Source organism: Nicotiana tabacum, chromosome 19 (genome assembly GCF_000715075.1).
Source record: "Nicotiana tabacum cultivar K326 chromosome 19, ASM71507v2, whole genome shotgun sequence".
NCBI classification, from domain to species: Eukaryota; Viridiplantae; Streptophyta; class Magnoliopsida; order Solanales; family Solanaceae; genus Nicotiana; species Nicotiana tabacum.
In genome coordinates, this window is record NC_134098.1 from 91,262,172 (window position 1) to 91,280,116 (window position 17,945).

Below are 17,945 nucleotides of genomic sequence, written 5' to 3' on the forward strand. Positions count from 1 at the left end.
AACAAAAAAATAATAAAATATTTAATTAAAGAGAGGTAGAAAAAGCAGTAAACGTTTTATGGCCTAATTTCATTAGATCTTCCACTAAGTTTCAATGGCTCATTTTGTTACTTAACTAACTGGCCATACTTGTTTAACGTACTACCTTTTCCCCAATATAAACCAAAAACAAAAAAACACGTATCTTGAGAGCTAAACTAAGAAAGAAGAAAAATAAAATAAAATTGTACTACGTTCATCCCAAGTAAAACATACAAATATCAATCACAAACACTCGAGCATTATTATAAAGTTTACGCCATTCATTCAAGAAACAAATAAAATATATATATGAGTCAAATGTGACAATCTAGTAGCTTAAACATTCACCAAACCAACAAGAATACTCTTTAAAAAATAAAACAGAAGTGAGAAAATGGACCTTAATAAATCAGCTCCCTTTATCGATTTAATGAGGAGAAAACAAGATTCCAAAGATTTCTTGAGACCACGACAAAACTTGCAAACAAATAGCGAGCTCTACCAATCACCTCGAACGAAAACTTCACTGACTCGACTCGGTTTGGACGGAGGTTTCAAGTGTTAAAGGGGGCAGTCTAATAGTGAAATTTCAGCTAATTTTTATGGTATTTTTCAGCTGGGTTTGGAGCTATTTTTATGTTTTTTTGGGGTCATTCTTTACTGTTTTGGGGGATGTTTTCTTGCTGGACTTCATGGCCTTTTATGGCTGATTTTTGCAACAACTATATAGAGGGCTTTTGTTGGTCTTTGGGGTGGAGATGAAGCTCCCTCTTTGTGAGTGTACGTGTGTATTTGTGGAGGGATAAGGAGTGGGGGACATGAGTCGGGGGACAAAGAGTGAGGGACATGTGTGGGAAAGTAGAGTGGGGACACGCGTGGGGATAATGGGAGCGGGAATGATAGAGTGGGAAGTGAGGTATTTGTGAGATGACTAGGAAAAAATTCAAGTATGGTCAAAAATTAGGTGTTCACAGTCTCCGAGCCGTTTTAATATGGCAGTAGCCTTTATAGTTCAGGTGTTGCCCAATGGGCTTGTTACCCCGAGTTATCCAGGCTTGCCTAAGATAACAGTCTCCGAGTGGGGATGGCCGTAGCCTTTCAGGTTCGGGCACTGCCTAGTAGGTCTTGTGCCCCCGGGCTCTGAGAGGCCGGGCCATCCGAGTTTGTCTTGGGACGGCAGTCCCCGAGTGAGAGCAGTCCTTTGAACCCGGATAAAGGCATCCCTCGAGCTCGATATCTTTAGGGGATCGAATGTAGGAAATTTCTTAAGATAAAATTTTTTTTAAGGGGCAAGATATTTATCTGCAAGGTAGAAACTTCTTTTTATTTCTATGTATAATATATACGATTACATATGCGTACAGGATTTATGTCAGGACTCGAGCAGTCTATGTGGGCACAGTTCATTCGACCATTTGGCCCTTACAGTAAGTCCTATCGATCGAGCCGAGACTATTCGGTAGTTGTTCACCGTTCATTGTCCCGAGTTTGTATGATACTTTTCTGCTGATCTCGATAATTTGATAAGGACCTTCCCAGTTCGGCCCCAACTTTCCTTCGTTTGGGTTCCGAGTGCTTATCGTGACCTTCCTTAACACCAAGTCCCCGACATTGAAATGTCGAAGGTTGGATCTTCAATTGCAATACCTCCCGATCCGTTGCTTTTGGACGGCTAATCAAACAAGGGCGGCTTCGAGCCTTTCATCCATCAGATCCAGGCTCATATTCATGGCTTCGTCGCTTAACTCCTTGGTTGCATATCGGAACCTGAGACTTCGTTCTCCGACTTCGACCCATATTAGAGTTTCAATGACGTAAACCAGCGAGAACGGGGTGGACCCGGTACTGGACTTAGAGGTCGTATGGTATGCCTACAGGATTTCGGGCAAGATTTCCTTCCATTTTCCCTTGGCGTCGACCAACCTATTTTCAAGGTTTAGGAGTATGGTTTTGTTAGTGGACTCTGCCTGTCCATTCCCACTAGAGTGGTAGGGTGTTGATAGGATCCTTTTGATCTTATGGTCCTCGAGAAACTTGCTTATTTTGCTACCGATGAACTGTTTCTTATTGTCGCATACGATCTCGGCCGACATTCTGAATCGGCATATGATGTGGTCCCAAATGAAATCGATGACTTCCTTCTCCCTAACTTTCTCGTATGCCTGGGCTTCCACTCACTTAGAAAAATAAACAGTCATAAAAAATAAAAATTGAGTCTTACCGGGTGCCCAAGGAAGGGGGCAACGATGTCCCCCATTTCATGAACGACCACGGTGACAAAACTGAATGCAGCAGCTCCCCAAGTTGATGAATCATCAGATCATGTATTTGACATTTATCACATTTTCGTACGAACTCCTTCGCGTCCTTTTCCATGTCGATCTAGTAGTAGCCGACTCTGATTATCTCTCGAACCAATGATGCGACACCTGAATGATTTCCGCAGATTCCTTCATAAATTTCCCTCAGAACGTACTCGGTATCTCCTGTTCCTAGACATATCGCGAGTGGGCCATCGAATGTTCTTCTGAATAGGGTTCGGTCTTCGGACAAGCTAAATTGGGCTGCCTTCGTACACATGGCCCTCGATTCTTTTGGATCCGAGGGCACTTTTCTGGTCTTTAGATATTCTATATATTTATTTCTCCAGTCCGAAGTCAGGCTCTTTGAGTTTATCTCGGCGTGGACTTCTTCCACTACCGATATCATGAGTTGTACGACCGCCTCGGAGTTGAACTCAACGTCTTCGACCAACGACCCCAAGTTACCAAGGGCATTGGCCTCACTATTTTGATCCCGAGGTATGTGTTGTAAAGTCCACTCCTTGAACCGGCGTAATGTTACCTGCAACTTATCCAGGTACCTTTGCATTCGTTCCTATCTGATTTCGAACGTCCCATTAACTTGGTTTATCACAAGGATGGAGTCGCACTTAGCTTCGATTATCTCCATCCCCAAGCTTTTGGCTAGTTAGAGACTTAAAATCATGGCCTGATATTCGGCCTCGTTGTTAGTCAATTTTATAGTCCTAATAGATTGTCTAACTGCATTGCATTTTGGTGGCTTCAATAAGATGCCAAGTCCGGACCCTTTTGCGTTCGAGGCGCCATCCGTAAAGAGGGTCCAGATCCCCGAAAAAGTCTCCGGTTTCAACAATAACTCTCTTTCGACCTCAGGTATCACGGCTGGCGTAAAGTCGACTACAAAGTCTACTAAAATTTGAGACTTAATCGCGGTCCGGGGCCGATATTCAATATCGTACCCGCTAATCTCCACGGCCCATTTGGCCAACCGTCCCGAGAGCTCGGGTTTATGCATTACATTCCTCAATGGTTAAGTAGTCACAACACATATGGGGTGACATTGAAAATACGATTTCAGCTTCCTGCAGGCGCTTAGCAAAGCGAGCGCAATTTTTTCTAGCTGAAGGTATCTAGTTTCGGCCTCGCCTAAAGTCCTACTAACATAGTAAATTAAAAATTGCGTACTTTTATCTTCCCGGACTAGGACTCCGCTTACTGCTATCTCCGATACTGCCAGGTATAAGTATAGCTGCTCGCCTGTCTTCGGCGTGTGGAGTAGCGGCGGGCTCGATAGATATCGCTTGAGCTCCTCCAAGGCCTGTTGGCACTCCGGGGTCCACGGGAAGTTATTCTTCTTTTTAAACAGTGAGAAGAACCGGTGGCTCTTGTCGGAAGACCTCGAGTTGAATCACCCCAGGACTGCTATACGTCTGGTTAATCTTTGTACGGCCTTCATGTTATCCACAATAGTGATATCTTTGATGTCTTTGATCTTATTGGGGTTGATCTCGATTCACCGGTTGGAAACCATGAATCTGAGGAATTTACCGGACCCGACTTCAAATGCACACTTCTCTGAATTTAGTTTTATATTGTATTTCTTCAATATGCCGGAGGTTTCCTGTAAATGTTTCAAATGGTCCTCTCATCGCAGGAACTTAACCAACATATCATCAATGTAAACCTCCATTGATTTTCGTATTTGTTCCTCGAACATCCGGCTTACTAGGCGTTGGTAGGTGACGCCGGTATTTTTAAGTCCGAAGTGATGAAGGAGGTTTTTTCCATTAACACATACTAAAATGTACAGGCTTCACCTATAGTCCTATATATATGCATGCATGCATTCATAGCTTAATCCGACACCTCGAGCAAACACAATATCAAGTGTTTTAAAGTAGTATATTATTTATCTCCATTCCACCATCCTAGAGTTAAAGCCTAGAGGTAATCAAACATGGAAGGATACCGCACATTTTTCATTTTATTTCTTTTATATTGAAGGGCACGTCATCCATGTAATAAACAAATGTTGGAAAAATGCGGTTTTGCAGCCAATACTTTTCTGGGAGATGCATATCTTCTTTAATTTTTGTCTTAAGTGTTATTGTGATTGAAACAGCGAACTCGTGGCCATGGAAACCGTGAAGATGGAAAATTTTATACCTTGGCTTGTGATTTATTTCCTTGTTTATTATCCAGGTTTGCAATTAAGCCTAGCCTATTTGATAAATCATTAGTTAAGACCTTTGGTTTTTCGTTACTACCAGCCAATTGATTTGATACTCTGTTGAAACATACTAATTAAATTGCAAACAAATATTTCTCTTTCCATTTTCCAAGACGAGTAAAGGAAGAAATTACTTGCAGTATAACGAAAAATGCATTGATTAAGTCAAAAAAAAAAAGTTCAAAGGAATAATATTCCTTCAAGGAATATTTGACATTTTGGTGAAGCAAAATCAATCACAAATTTTAAATTTTGATATACGCATGCCTTTTCTGCTATCTTTATAGTAATATTTTACAACCTGGAGGATTTGAAGTCCAGATTTTCTGAAGAGGATTTAATATATACACCGACAATGCAAATAATTTATATACTATATTTTAGGGGTGTACAAACCGAACCCAAAAACCACACCAAACTGAAAAGTCAAACCGAACCGATTAAAAAACCCCGACTAAGCTTGGTTTGATTTGGTTTGGTATTGAGTAAAAAAACCCGAACCAAACCGACATATAAATGTATAAGTTTTATATATATACATTTAAGATTTTATATATAATTTTCTTTAAAAATTGTTTAGAAATATTTAAGATTCTATTATGGGATAAAATATTTAATAGAATATGAAGTGCTCCATATTTATTAACCTTAAATAATGGATTGTATGATCACTTTCTTATCAAGTGTTACTGAAATGCGTCAATCTCTTTTTGTTCTTCCTTATTCATATGTCAAGATATATTAAATTTTTATATTTTTTTTGAATTTGAAGTGGTTATTATTATTTAGGTATCATATTGATTTCTATGTTTAATTACTAAATTCAATTAACCTTGAAAGTGCACATCAACGAAAAGTTATTGTGAAACGACTAAAAAAATAATTATCATGTCTTACTAAAAAAATTCTCCCATAAAAATATTTTAATAGATAATATATTTGTAATTTTTTAAATTTGTACTAAACATATATTTACTTATAAAAAATTTAACAAAGTAAGATTAAAATAATATTTATTAACAAAAAACCCGAAAAACACGACAAAACAGAACCAATCCGAACCGATATAGTTGATTTGGTTTGGTTTGGTTTGGTTTTGATAAAAATCGAACCAATCCGGTCCGATCCATGTAGTGATGTACACCCCTACTATATTTTAACATATTTAACAGATAACTTGCTCAGCTATGTTTAACATATATATATGCTTCCAGTGTTTGGCAGATCCTCTCAGAGCTCAATACAATGGAGGAATAGTCGTGAATCCAGACATGAATGAGGGACTAAAGGGCTGGAGTAAATCTGGATTTGCAAATATGGCCACTAGGATGTCCAGCAGTACTAATAACACTTTCATTGTGGCTACCAACAGGAAAGGAGCCCTTCATGGTTTTACCCAAAAATATTTCTTGCAAAAGGATACTCACTACGTAACTTCAGGTATTTTCGCATACGGCGTACACAAGGATTTTGCCCAACTGTTTGTTTTAATTTTGACCATTATTTTCAAGCCGTGTCGTCGATGTAGCATATATATTATAGGAGATGGTTGTTACTGATCGGTCAAAATGTATATGTATTGAAATTCAATTGCAGCTTGGGTACAAGTGAGCCAAGGAGACATGATTCACGTAGCTCTTGCATTCGGAACAGCATTTGGCATCCAACGTAGTGGATGGGCTATTGCTCGTTCTGGTTGCTGGTCTATGCTAAAAGGTGGTTTTGTGCTCAATATTTCTGGTCCTGTCGAGCTATATCTTGAAGTGAGTTTTCACTTTTTCATAATTATTAGTCATTGTTCATATTCTATAACCATACTTAAACAGAATAAAATGTACTAGCTAGTACTATTATGTTTTCAAACACAAAATTCTGATTGTTGGACCTAATTTGTTTATTTTCACTTAATTCCCTTGTCTGTTCCTAGGCAAACAACACAGTCGTTGAGCTATGGGCAGATAGCATATCAGTAAAGCCATTTTCTCTAGATGAGTGGAAATTTCATCAAGATCAAAGCACTGAGAAGGTGAATGAAATTAAATATTATACATCTCACTGAACCGTTAATTAATTGAAAACACTATATATATATATAATATATTACGTAGCAAACTTGTGACTGCTTTAATCCTATATATATAAATATGAAGGAGAATAACTTAACTAGTTCTTACGATATGTTTAATTTTATTTCACGAGATTTCTCATTTAAAATGAATTTAATTTATATATATTGACAATAATATAATTTTTTTTTATGCTGTCAATGATTTTAACATATTATAGCATGTTACAATCTTATTATAGGTTGCATGTATTATCTTGTAACTTTTCTCATAGTATTAAAAACAATTAGTTTATGTAAGCTAAATTCTAAAAAATCACTAGAAAATGCCGCAGGTACGCAAAGCTAGAGTGAAAATCCAAGCAGTGGATTCTCAAGGCCAACCTTTACCAAACGCAACTGTCTCCCTGGCACAATTTCCCGTTTGGCAATGCAATAAGCCAACACATCCTAAACAACAAAGCCTACCAAGATTGGTTTACTTCAAGATTTAAATACACAGTTTTCGAAAACGAAATGAAATGGTACGCCAACGAGAAAATCCCCGGCCAACTAGACTACAACGTAGCTGATGCTATGCTTAGTCTTGTCCAAAAATATAACATTAAAGTCCGCGGCCACAATGTCTTTTGGGATAATCCTCAGAATATGCCCACGTGGACGCGCTATCTTTCACCAGCACAGTTATCCGCAGCTGCATCAAGAAGGATAAATTCAGTGATGAATAGATATTTAGGCCGACTTATTCATTGGGATGTTGTGAATGAAAATGTCCACTTCTCGTTCTTAGAGCAGATGCTAGGGAAGAATGCGTCTGCTGTTTACTACAAAAAGGCTAACGAAATTGATAGCAACGCAATTCCGTTCTTGAATGAATTCAATACGCTTGAACATGGATTTGATGGAACTTCAAATCAGCTGGATTGCCAATTTGGATCACCGAGTTAGATGTTGCAAATACCACCAACCAGGTAATCTTCCTTAATTATTGAGTTTGAAAGGGAAAAAAACAATTACAATATAAAAAAGGGTTTGGATTTAGGAACTGAACATATCTATATCGTAATTGTTTATTCTTTTGGCTCCATTTAAAGGTCTTTTTAATTGTCTTTTATTTAAAATATGGGTAAACGAAATTTTTGCCAGGTAGAACTTTTTAATTTTCTTACATGAAATGTACTGCATGACATAACAAGTAATGTGTCAAAAACTTGAACCTATGATCATTTGTATTTTTTGAGCAATACATACATAGTTGAGTTACTTTAATGTAACACAAAATATTTTTGTGAATTTTACTTTCATAGGGGTAAAATTTTAGTTATTTTAATGTGCCTAGTAACAATTTTGTAAATTTATTGTCACAGTGGGTAAATCTCAGTAATAATACGTGAAATTAACCTCTAATTCATGAGTTGGTGATCTTCAATTTGGACAGGAAATATATTTGGAGGAGATAATAAGGGAGGTACATACACATCCAGGAGTGAAAGGGATAATGATGTGGGCACCATGGAATCCTAAAGGATGTTACAGGATGTGTTTGACTGATAATAATTTCAAGAATTTGCCTACTGGAGATGTTGTAGACAAAATTATTAAGGAATGGAATCACCAGGATTTTTCGGGGAATACCGATGAAAATGGTTTCTTTGAAGCTTCACTTTTTCATGGGGAATATGAAGTTGAAATCAGCCATCCTCAAGTAACATATAATACCTCTGTGGCTCAGAATTTGGTTAAGGTGGAACCAACTGGGGAAAGTTCACAATCACATTACATGATCTTTGTTTGACTGGATCTATTATGGCAATTACTCATAAAAATTAATTATTAGGCAGTTTGCTTAGTTTTTTTGGTTTTAATATATAATTATTTGCATAAATTCGTTGTTAAAAGGGAAATAAATTAGATTTATAAATATTTATTTTTCTGTAGAGCCATATACCATTTGGTGGTAAGTTTTATCATCTTTCTGTACCATGTAGCCCGCTAAAATTTAAAGTAATCTATTTTTTTTTTTGGGGTCCTTTTAAGGCCCTTTGCGTATCTTATTTCGAAACTAGCAGTTTAACTGTGTCCGTGAGATTGTTTTTAAAAGAAGTTTTAATGTGGGTATGTGTATCAATTGATGCATAAAACAGTATCTCCGAATCCCATAGTCTAAGCATGAAATTATTTATCTTGTAGCTGAATTAAGAAAGAAACATACTCTATATTTTCCAGATTGATAAAAATTACTCTAAAAGTTGTTGCCATTTTAACTTTCTATTATCACCGTCATCATATCTCACTAGCTACGATTAAGTAATTCCATGGTAACACTATAAAGTTTAAAGAGATAATTTTTTAGGGGGTTTTTTTTGTGGAGGGGGAGGGGAGGGGGAGGGGGAGGGGGAGGGGTAGGAGCTAGTCCGTGAATATGAGAGGAGGGCTTTTGGTGAAAAAAGCCCAATTTGAACCCTACACTACTTAACTAAAAATGAAAGTTATATAGTAGAGTCCATTATTTAAATGGTTACTCAATTATCCGAAGTTATCTAGTAAAGTCATCTTTCTTTTGTTTATAACAGAAAAATCACTTAATTATGCCTATAACACTCAGAATGTCACTCGATCAGATTTCTCAAACTTTTGATTGTCAAATACCTATTTTACCCTCTAAATTATCAACTTTTATCTTTTTTTAATATTATGATTTTTTTCTCTTTTTAATCTACATTATGGACTTACCTAAAGAACAAATAAATTTATTTTTAAAATAAAAAAAGTTTTCTAGCATAAATAATATCGGAATAATAATATAATTGAGCATAATTTTCAAGAATATATAATGCATATTATAATAATATCTTTATTTTAAATAATTATTTTTTATATTACGTTGATAGAATATATATATTTTAAAACATTTATTTTCTTTCATTCTCAATTATGTAAATAAATTTTGAGTTTTCATTATTAATATAAAAAATATCATTACTAATAAATTGTTCTGATTAATATTTTTACTATTCTCAACATTTTATTATTCCAACATTATACATGCTTAAATACTATTTTTATCTTTTTAATTTATAAATAACATTTATTTATTCTATAAGTAAAACCATAATATAAATTAAAAGAGAAAAAAAATTATAATATTAATTTTTTTTAAAATAAAAATAAAAAGAAGACAAACGTTGATAATTTAGAAGGTAAATAGGTATATGGTAATTGATTGTAGGCTAGGAACACGTGTTTGAGCCGCATTTTGCACACTAATTCACTATACTTTACTTGTGTTTGAGCTTTAATTGATAGTGTTTTACACTTATTGTGTGTTTTATGCTTTGTAGGAGATGATGCCGAGTTAAGAAGATGTTCTGGAGCTAAATCGGATAATTTGGAGCTTTGAAATCTGAATAAAAACTCAAGGAATTAAACCGGGATCGCGTCCGGGGCTCGTGGACCGGCGTTGCATACGAAAGTTGGAAGAAAGAGCAAGGGCTAGAGCAAAAAAAAGTACTAGTGTGTCGTGTAAGGCGTGGCATTAAGCGTCGCACTAGTACAAAAATTCGTTAGACAAGCTAAGCTCAGAGAGTTTACAACCGAGCAAAATACACTAATGATACGCACCCTACGTAGCATAGTGCGACGCATGAAGTGTAAAAAGTTTGTAGGTTTTTCCACTTCAGCTCAAAGAGGGTAGTTTCATCCGGGTTTGTTCCTACTTGGTATCAATACAATAGAAACACGTTTTTGAGAGGACTTTTGACATACTTTCGACCTAAGGAAGCTAAGGATGAGTTGGAAGAACACAAGCACAAGGATTTCATCATTCCTTCCTCACTCAAGACCCGAGTTTGGACTGAATCTATGTTTTTCTATACTTTAATTATATTTGTAATGAATTTCTCCATGTCTATGAAGTAGTTTCCTTTAGGGTTTGATGGATTTAGTGTATTGATGATTGTTTGTAAATTATAACTCTAGATTTATGTATTGAATTGTTATGGAAGATTTAATTGTTGTATCTATATTCACTAGTTCATATAATCGAGAGAGGCATAACTTGTGATATCTTTGCATTATATTTTTGGTTGAGTTCATAGATTCTTCTAAGTATTCGAAAGAGGCTAGTTGAATCATTGATTAAACTTGGTTAGGAGAATAATCGAAATAAGTTTTTCTAAAGACCAATCTACTACGCATGCTTACATATCTTCACAGTGCTTAATTTGATTCGTCTCGTGAGGTCAAGGTTTAATAGAGAGAGAAGTTTCTGCTGAACGTTTGAACCAATAAGTGAGTGAATTCGAGAGACTCACTTGAACATTAGAAGTGAACTATCTAGAGTTAGATCCCGAATAATTATCTTGCACCTATCCTATCAAAACCCTACCTTGTCCCATTGATAACCTTATTTGCTTATTCCTTGTCTTGATAGTCACTAGTCAATAGCTTTAGATTCTTAGTTAATTTTAATTATGAATCATATATATCTCAACTGTTGATCCACCTGGATAGCAATCAAGCTAGAAGCTACGAGAATACTGTTTAAATCCAATCCTTGTGGATACGATATTATACTATGATATCTTTGATTAGCGAGCATAATTTAAGTATATTTTGCGCTCATCAAAATTTGGCCTCGTTGCTGGAGATTGAAAATCAATAGTGTTCAAAATAGTTTTTGGTGCTAATTCAGTAATTTATTTTATTTTTTTTATTTTTATTTTTTATTCTTCATGGGTTTCCTCTTCCGTGTACAGGAAACATATTGACTCCTTTGGTGTATGACTCGATCTTCTTCAAAGGAATTGATTCCATACAACCCAAAGGTAGAAAAGAGTCTGCAAAAGTTGAGGAAAGAGAAAGAACTCACCGGAAAGTTCTTGGGGCAGCCTTCAACCCAAGAACACATGGCTAATCACGGTGAAGATGAGGCAAATCTGGCTGCAAGAGAAGCAACACAACAATGAGAAGAAGCTACAAGGATAGTAGCTGAGGCAACCCGTAGAGCTGCTGGTGAGACTGTCAACGATGATGGGGGTCGAAGGTTCAATCTGAATCGACCCTTGATTGAAGATCCATTCGAGAATGCGGTACCCAGGCCTGGTAGAGCATTGGGTGATTATGCCAGACTAGTCTACAATCATAGATTGTCCAGTGTCAGACCTCCACCAGTAGCAATGGATAACTTCGAGTTGAAGCAAGGCTTGCTTCAAACAATCCAAAATAACTGTATTTTTAGAGGAAAGGTGAACGAAGATCCTAACACTCACTTGATGCACTTTGAAAAAATAATGAACACCTTCCCAATACAATGGAGTATCAAAGGATGCGGTCTACTTAAGGACATTCCCGTTTTCACTGAAGGATAACGCGAAGCACTAGCTTCGTAGCTTACCAACAGGGTCGATCGGGACATGGGAAGATATGACTAGAAAGTTTCTTGATAAATAATTCTTAGCTGCAAAAACAGTAAAGTTCAGAAGGGAAATTCACAACTTTTGCCAGACGGACACCGAAACAGTTTTCGAGTCTTGGGAAAGATTCAACAAGATAGTGAGGAAGTGTCAGCATAATGGGATTGAATTGTGGATGCATCTCCAAGAGTTTTGGGATGGACTAACACCTCCCTCACGATGAACTCTGAACACTGCAGTTGGAGGTCCTTTAATGAAGAAGACTCCTGAGGAGATTGTGGCAATACTTGATGAGCTCTCTGAAGATGCTAACCAATGGCCTTCTGAGAGCAATTATAGAAGAAAATCAGTTGGGGTTCCTCAAGTAGATTCCAATACAGTGGTGCAAGCCCAACTAGATGCCATGGCCAAAGAGATAAGAAAACTGACCTTAGCCAAGATCCAGTCAACCATCACCTGTTTATGATTTCTATGGAAAAAGTCATCCAACGTATGAGTGTCAGGCCGTAGCTATAGATAAAGTGGTAAATTATGTGGGAAGTTTTGATATAGGCAACTACTAGAGTGGTAATAATTTCAATCCTATGGGACAGAGACACCCAGGCTTTTCGTGGAACTCACAAAATGGTAGCTAGGACTCATGACAACAAAATAACTCTAGATTTCAAGGACAATGAGCTCCGGGTTTTCAAAATCAGTAGAGGCAGCAATATCAGCCTCCACAGTCTAATCGGTCTAGCATGGAAGACCTAATGAAGTCTTTCATTATCAAGACATATGAGAGGCTTGATGTCTATGGTGCATCTATCAAAGAACTGGGTATATCTTTTCGAAACCTGAAAAGACAGGTTGGGAAACTAGCTACTCTAATATCTGAGAGGGTCCTTCGAACGCTCCCGAATGATACCGAAAGAAATTCCAAAGAAATAGTGAATGTTGTAACGTTAGGAAGTGGGCAAGTGTTGAAAGATCTCACCCCAACCCAGAAAAATATGAGACTTGAAAAGGAAAGTGGGTAGTAACTAAAAAGTGATGTTGATAAGAAGAAGAAATGCTATATAGAAGCTAAGAAAAAGAAGAAGGGAGAAAACTCGAGCAGGGAGGAACTGTAGGAGAGCAAGCATATGCATGCTTTACCTTTTCCCCAAAAGCTAAGTAGAGAAAAGCCGGACAAGCAGTCTGAAGATTTCTGGATGTGCTGAAATAGGTTCATGTAAACTTACCATTCACAGAAGTGCTTTCACAGATGCCTGCTTATGCTAAATTCTTGAAAGAGATCCTTACGAAGAAGAAGAAAATAGAGGAGACCTCAGTGGTCAAGCTCGCCGAGCATTGCAATGCGATATTGCAAAATAAACTCCCATAAAAATGTGGAGATCCAGGAAGTTTTACTATACTTTTCTCTTTAGGAACTATTAATTTTGATAAATCCTTATGTGATTCAGGTGCTTCAATTAATTTAATGCCTCTATCTATCTATAGAAAAATGTAGAAGGAGATTGGAGAGATAAGGTCTGCACCCATATCTTTGCAACTGGTAGACCAAACGACTATAACACTCGAGGGGATAGTGAAAGATGTAATAGTTCGGGTGGATAAGTTTATATTTTCTGTGGATTTTATAGTGGTGAATATGGAGGAAAACAAGGAGGTCTCTCTCATCCTAGGAAGACCATTTTTAGCAAAGGGTAGAGCTATATTAGATATATACGTGTTAATTGTCTCCTTATTTATTAGTGTGTACACTACTAGAAATTCGCTAAAAACCGACCAAAAATACCGACCAACGTTGGTCGGTTATGGCAAATTACCGACCAAAACGCGACCATTACGGTGTGGACGGTGTTTTGATGGTCGGAATGGCTTACCGACCAAAGTTGGTCGGAAATTACCGACCAACTTTGGTCGGTATATTAAAACGACCATCTGACAAGTTTAATTACTTACCGACCAACTTTGGTCGGAAACATATTTTATTAATTTAATTTTACCGACCAAAGTTGGTCGGTTTAACTAAATTATATTTTTTTATTAATTATTAAAATTAAAAAAAACCGACCAACTTTGGTCGGTAATTGAAAATATATATTTTTTAAAACTAATTAAAATTAAACATTACCGACCAACTATGGTCGGTAATCTCAACAATGCAAGCAAAATACCGACCAAAGTTGGACGGTAGTCTTGAATTCTGGGAATTCAACGTTCATTAACCGACCAACTTTGGTCGGTATTTTGGAATAATTTTTTTTTTTTTATTAAAAACCGACCAATGTTGGTCGGTTTTTCTGGGATTAATTTTGGCATAAAATGCCTGTTTTGGCAGCTAAACCACCTGCCAGCATATCAATACAACAACACAACAACAACAACAACAACAACACAATAACAACAACAACAACAACAAAAACACAACAACAACAACACAACAACAACAACAACAACAAAAACACAACAACACAACAACAACAACAACAACAACAACAACAACAACAACAACAACAACAACAACCAAAACATTCAATAAATACTTTAAAACTAACAAATTAAAGTTCAATTGAACATAAAAATCCAAAACCAAGTTAAAACTAATTACAACTAGTTCAAAACTGGTTCTATTTGTCTAGTTCAAAGTATATAAAAGTCAAGGGGTGTTTTGTACAACATCATCATCACCGTATGATGAACTTTCATCTACAAGACAATATAGAGAACGGTCTTGTGGAGGACGGGAAGCACGATCACGGGGAGGACGGGAGGAACGATCACGAGCAGGGCGGGAGGAACGATCACGTGGAGGTCGACCCTCTGGAGATGACTCATGAGATCGGGGCAACGGAAAAGCTCCACTAGATAGGAGAGTTCTGATCTGAGCTTGCATGCCAAGGAATTGAGCATCTCTAAGCCTTTCTCTTTCCTTGGCCGCTTCTAGCTCTGATGTGAGCTTTGTCACTGTCTCCCGCATAGCGGAGAGGCTCTCCCTATTAAGTTGCTCGCCATGCGAGGAAGTCCCTATTCCTCGCATTCCACACTTATAGCGATGGAAGTTTTTATTCGGAAGCCCGTATACCTTCCCCCATTTTGGACCGCCAACAGACTCCAACCATATTCTTTCAGCATCCTCGTCTGAAGGTTGGGTTGGCTCACCCGATTCACCAGCTGGATGACTACAGATGAATTCCTCCACGTTACTTTGGTAGCGACCCTATATTATTTTAAATTAAATCAGTATTTCAAGTTGCTTATAAAAGTAAATTATAATACTTAAATAAAATTGAAAGCTTACATATGCAGTCGAGGCCCGGTCCTCGACCCACCTATCTTGATCCCCCTCTTTCTTCTTTTTCACAACATGTGTCTCCTTGAATAGCTCATCATGACTCATTGGACGCCCATACTTCTTTTCCTGAAAACAAATTAATTTAGTTAATAAACAGAATAGTTATACTTAGAAAAGTAAAATAATTTAAGCAATTACGTACCAATCTTCTTTTTATTGTCCCTAGGCTGATCGCACCTCCAGTGTGCAAGGAGCCTCCCTTCTCGGATGCGCGAGCTTTCTTTCCTTTTTCGCTCCACTCTAAGAACTCTGCGGTAAGCCATTGCCTTTGCAAATCATTCCACAAATTCTCAAGTAACCAGCCAGGCCTCTTGTTCTTCTTTCTAGCATCCGAGAAAGCATCCGCCAATCTCTTGCGAGCTTTATGATGAAAATTTGTAGCCACTTCCGCGCTATAGCGGTCTTCCCATACACACTTGCTCTGTATTTCAAAAGTTAAATATTAGATGGAAACATCATAAATATAAATTATTAAACTGTTTAAAAGAACATTTATACCTTAAATTGATTGAAAATTTGCTCCTTCAGTGAGAATGGGCAATCAGTCCAAGTCGCATAAGGGCCATCATAAAGCTTTCTGAAGGCATTGGTGATTATCCTCGTAGTTTTATTACCCGGCCTGAACCTGCAATTTAACAATAAAAACACATTAATATCTTAGTAAAAATGTTACAAATCAATAGACGCAAAAATAATGAATAACACTTACCCATCACCCTCAGGGACTATGATGATCCTGCCATATCGATCATGATGCACTACCTCGTAATCACCATCCGAAGCATGTGTATCAGATGCATGTGAAGACGGTGTAGGCGGGTCAGAGCTAATGCCTCCCAGGCGAAGGCCTGCAATAGATGGAGTCGATGATGAAGATGGTTGCGATCCCTGTGACTGCGACATAGCTGGATGCGACCCAAGTGGATGTGATACCGATGGCTGTGACCCGAGTGGCTGTGACCCGAGTGGCTGTGACCCGAGTGGCTGTGACATGGGTGGATGCGATCCATGTGGCTGTGATATGTAGGGATGTGATCCATGTGGATGTGATGCAGATGGCTGTGAGGCAGCTGGACTGTATGTCGGACGTATAGTCCTGTGGCCCTGTGATGGAAGACTGGGTGTCTGAATGAAGGTGTACGGCTCGTGATTCTATGGCAGCTCAGTATAGCCGTGTGGTGGAGGATAAGACATAGGCATCTCTGAAAAAGGTGGATAAGAGGGAGTATTATTTTCTACCCTCCTCTTTCCCTTCCTACCCTTTTCTCGACCCCGAGAACTAGTAGGATCATTGTTACCTTGACCCTTGCCTGCCATCTGCATAATATAATACATATTTAGATTGAAACATATAAGAAACTAGCTATAAAATGAGAGTGGTTTAAAAAATCAACTTTTTAATCCTCATCGACGTATTGTTCCTCGTCCGAGAATTCTTCGTCCTCACTTGTTTGAGCTTCATCAGTTGATTCCTCGTCCTCATTTTCTATAATTGTTACTTCATTTATATCAACTTCTTCCAATATGCATTCAGGATGTTCCAAATCATTTTCTAACTGATCGTCCACTATTTGGTGAATATTGGAGATATCGTTTTGATATGCAACATCTAACACATTCTCGACTTCCACCCTACCTACAGGCTTAGTTTTTATTATAACCCACCAATTGGACTTATTCCGCCGCAATGGATAAGGAGCATAATATACTTGCCTAACGTTATGTGCAATTATGAAAGGATCATAGCGATCATACTCCCTCGTATGATTAACCTCAATTATGTTGTATTGGTTGTGTACTCTTGTACCTCTTGTTGGATTTGGGTCAAACCACTTGCATCTAAAGAGTATCAATTTCTTATATGGCCAACCTGTATATTCTAGTTGTAATATTTCTTTGACCACACCATAATAATCAATATCTCCAACTTGGTTGCCATCACCACCTAGAACCCACACCCCGCTGTTGTTGCTATTTTTATTTTTAGAGCAATCCTCTGTATGAAACTTATAACCATTCACTACGTACTTAGACATTGTTGTGACCTGAAGCCCAGGTCCCCAAGATATATCTTTCAAAAATTGATTTACACCATTATTTGGATTATTTACCTACATAGAGTTAAAAAAAGTCATAAGTTAGCACAACTTATGAATCAATTTTTATACATTCACTACATATGTATATATATATATATATATATATATATATACACACACACACACACACACACTTACAAACTGTTTGAACCACGTATCAAATCTCGTATATACAGCATCATAGCCAAATTGACCCACGAAGTGACTGTGACATATCAAATATTTTTAGTAGTTGCAACAATATGTAGTCACAGTAAATTTTACATTTTGATAACTAATAAATCAATACTTACTTGAGAAATGGTACAACTTCGGGACAATTTAGCAACACATGAAGTGTAGCTGACTTGTACTCCATATCACTCAAACTTCTCTTTCTAACATCCTTAGAACATCGGCCTGGTTGATTGAATATGGACATTGGTGGATATAATGGATCATTCACACATTCGACCGTGTGCCTATTGGGCCTA

At 37.3% G+C, this 17,945-nt stretch overlaps 1 pseudogene; it reads left to right on the forward strand.

Moving 5' to 3' along the window:
• Window positions 1–5,806: 5,806 nt before the first annotated feature.
• On the forward strand, window positions 5,807–8,414 carry LOC107820381 (endo-1,4-beta-xylanase 5-like; annotated as a pseudogene).
• The last annotated feature ends 9,531 nt before the right edge of the window (window positions 8,415–17,945 follow it).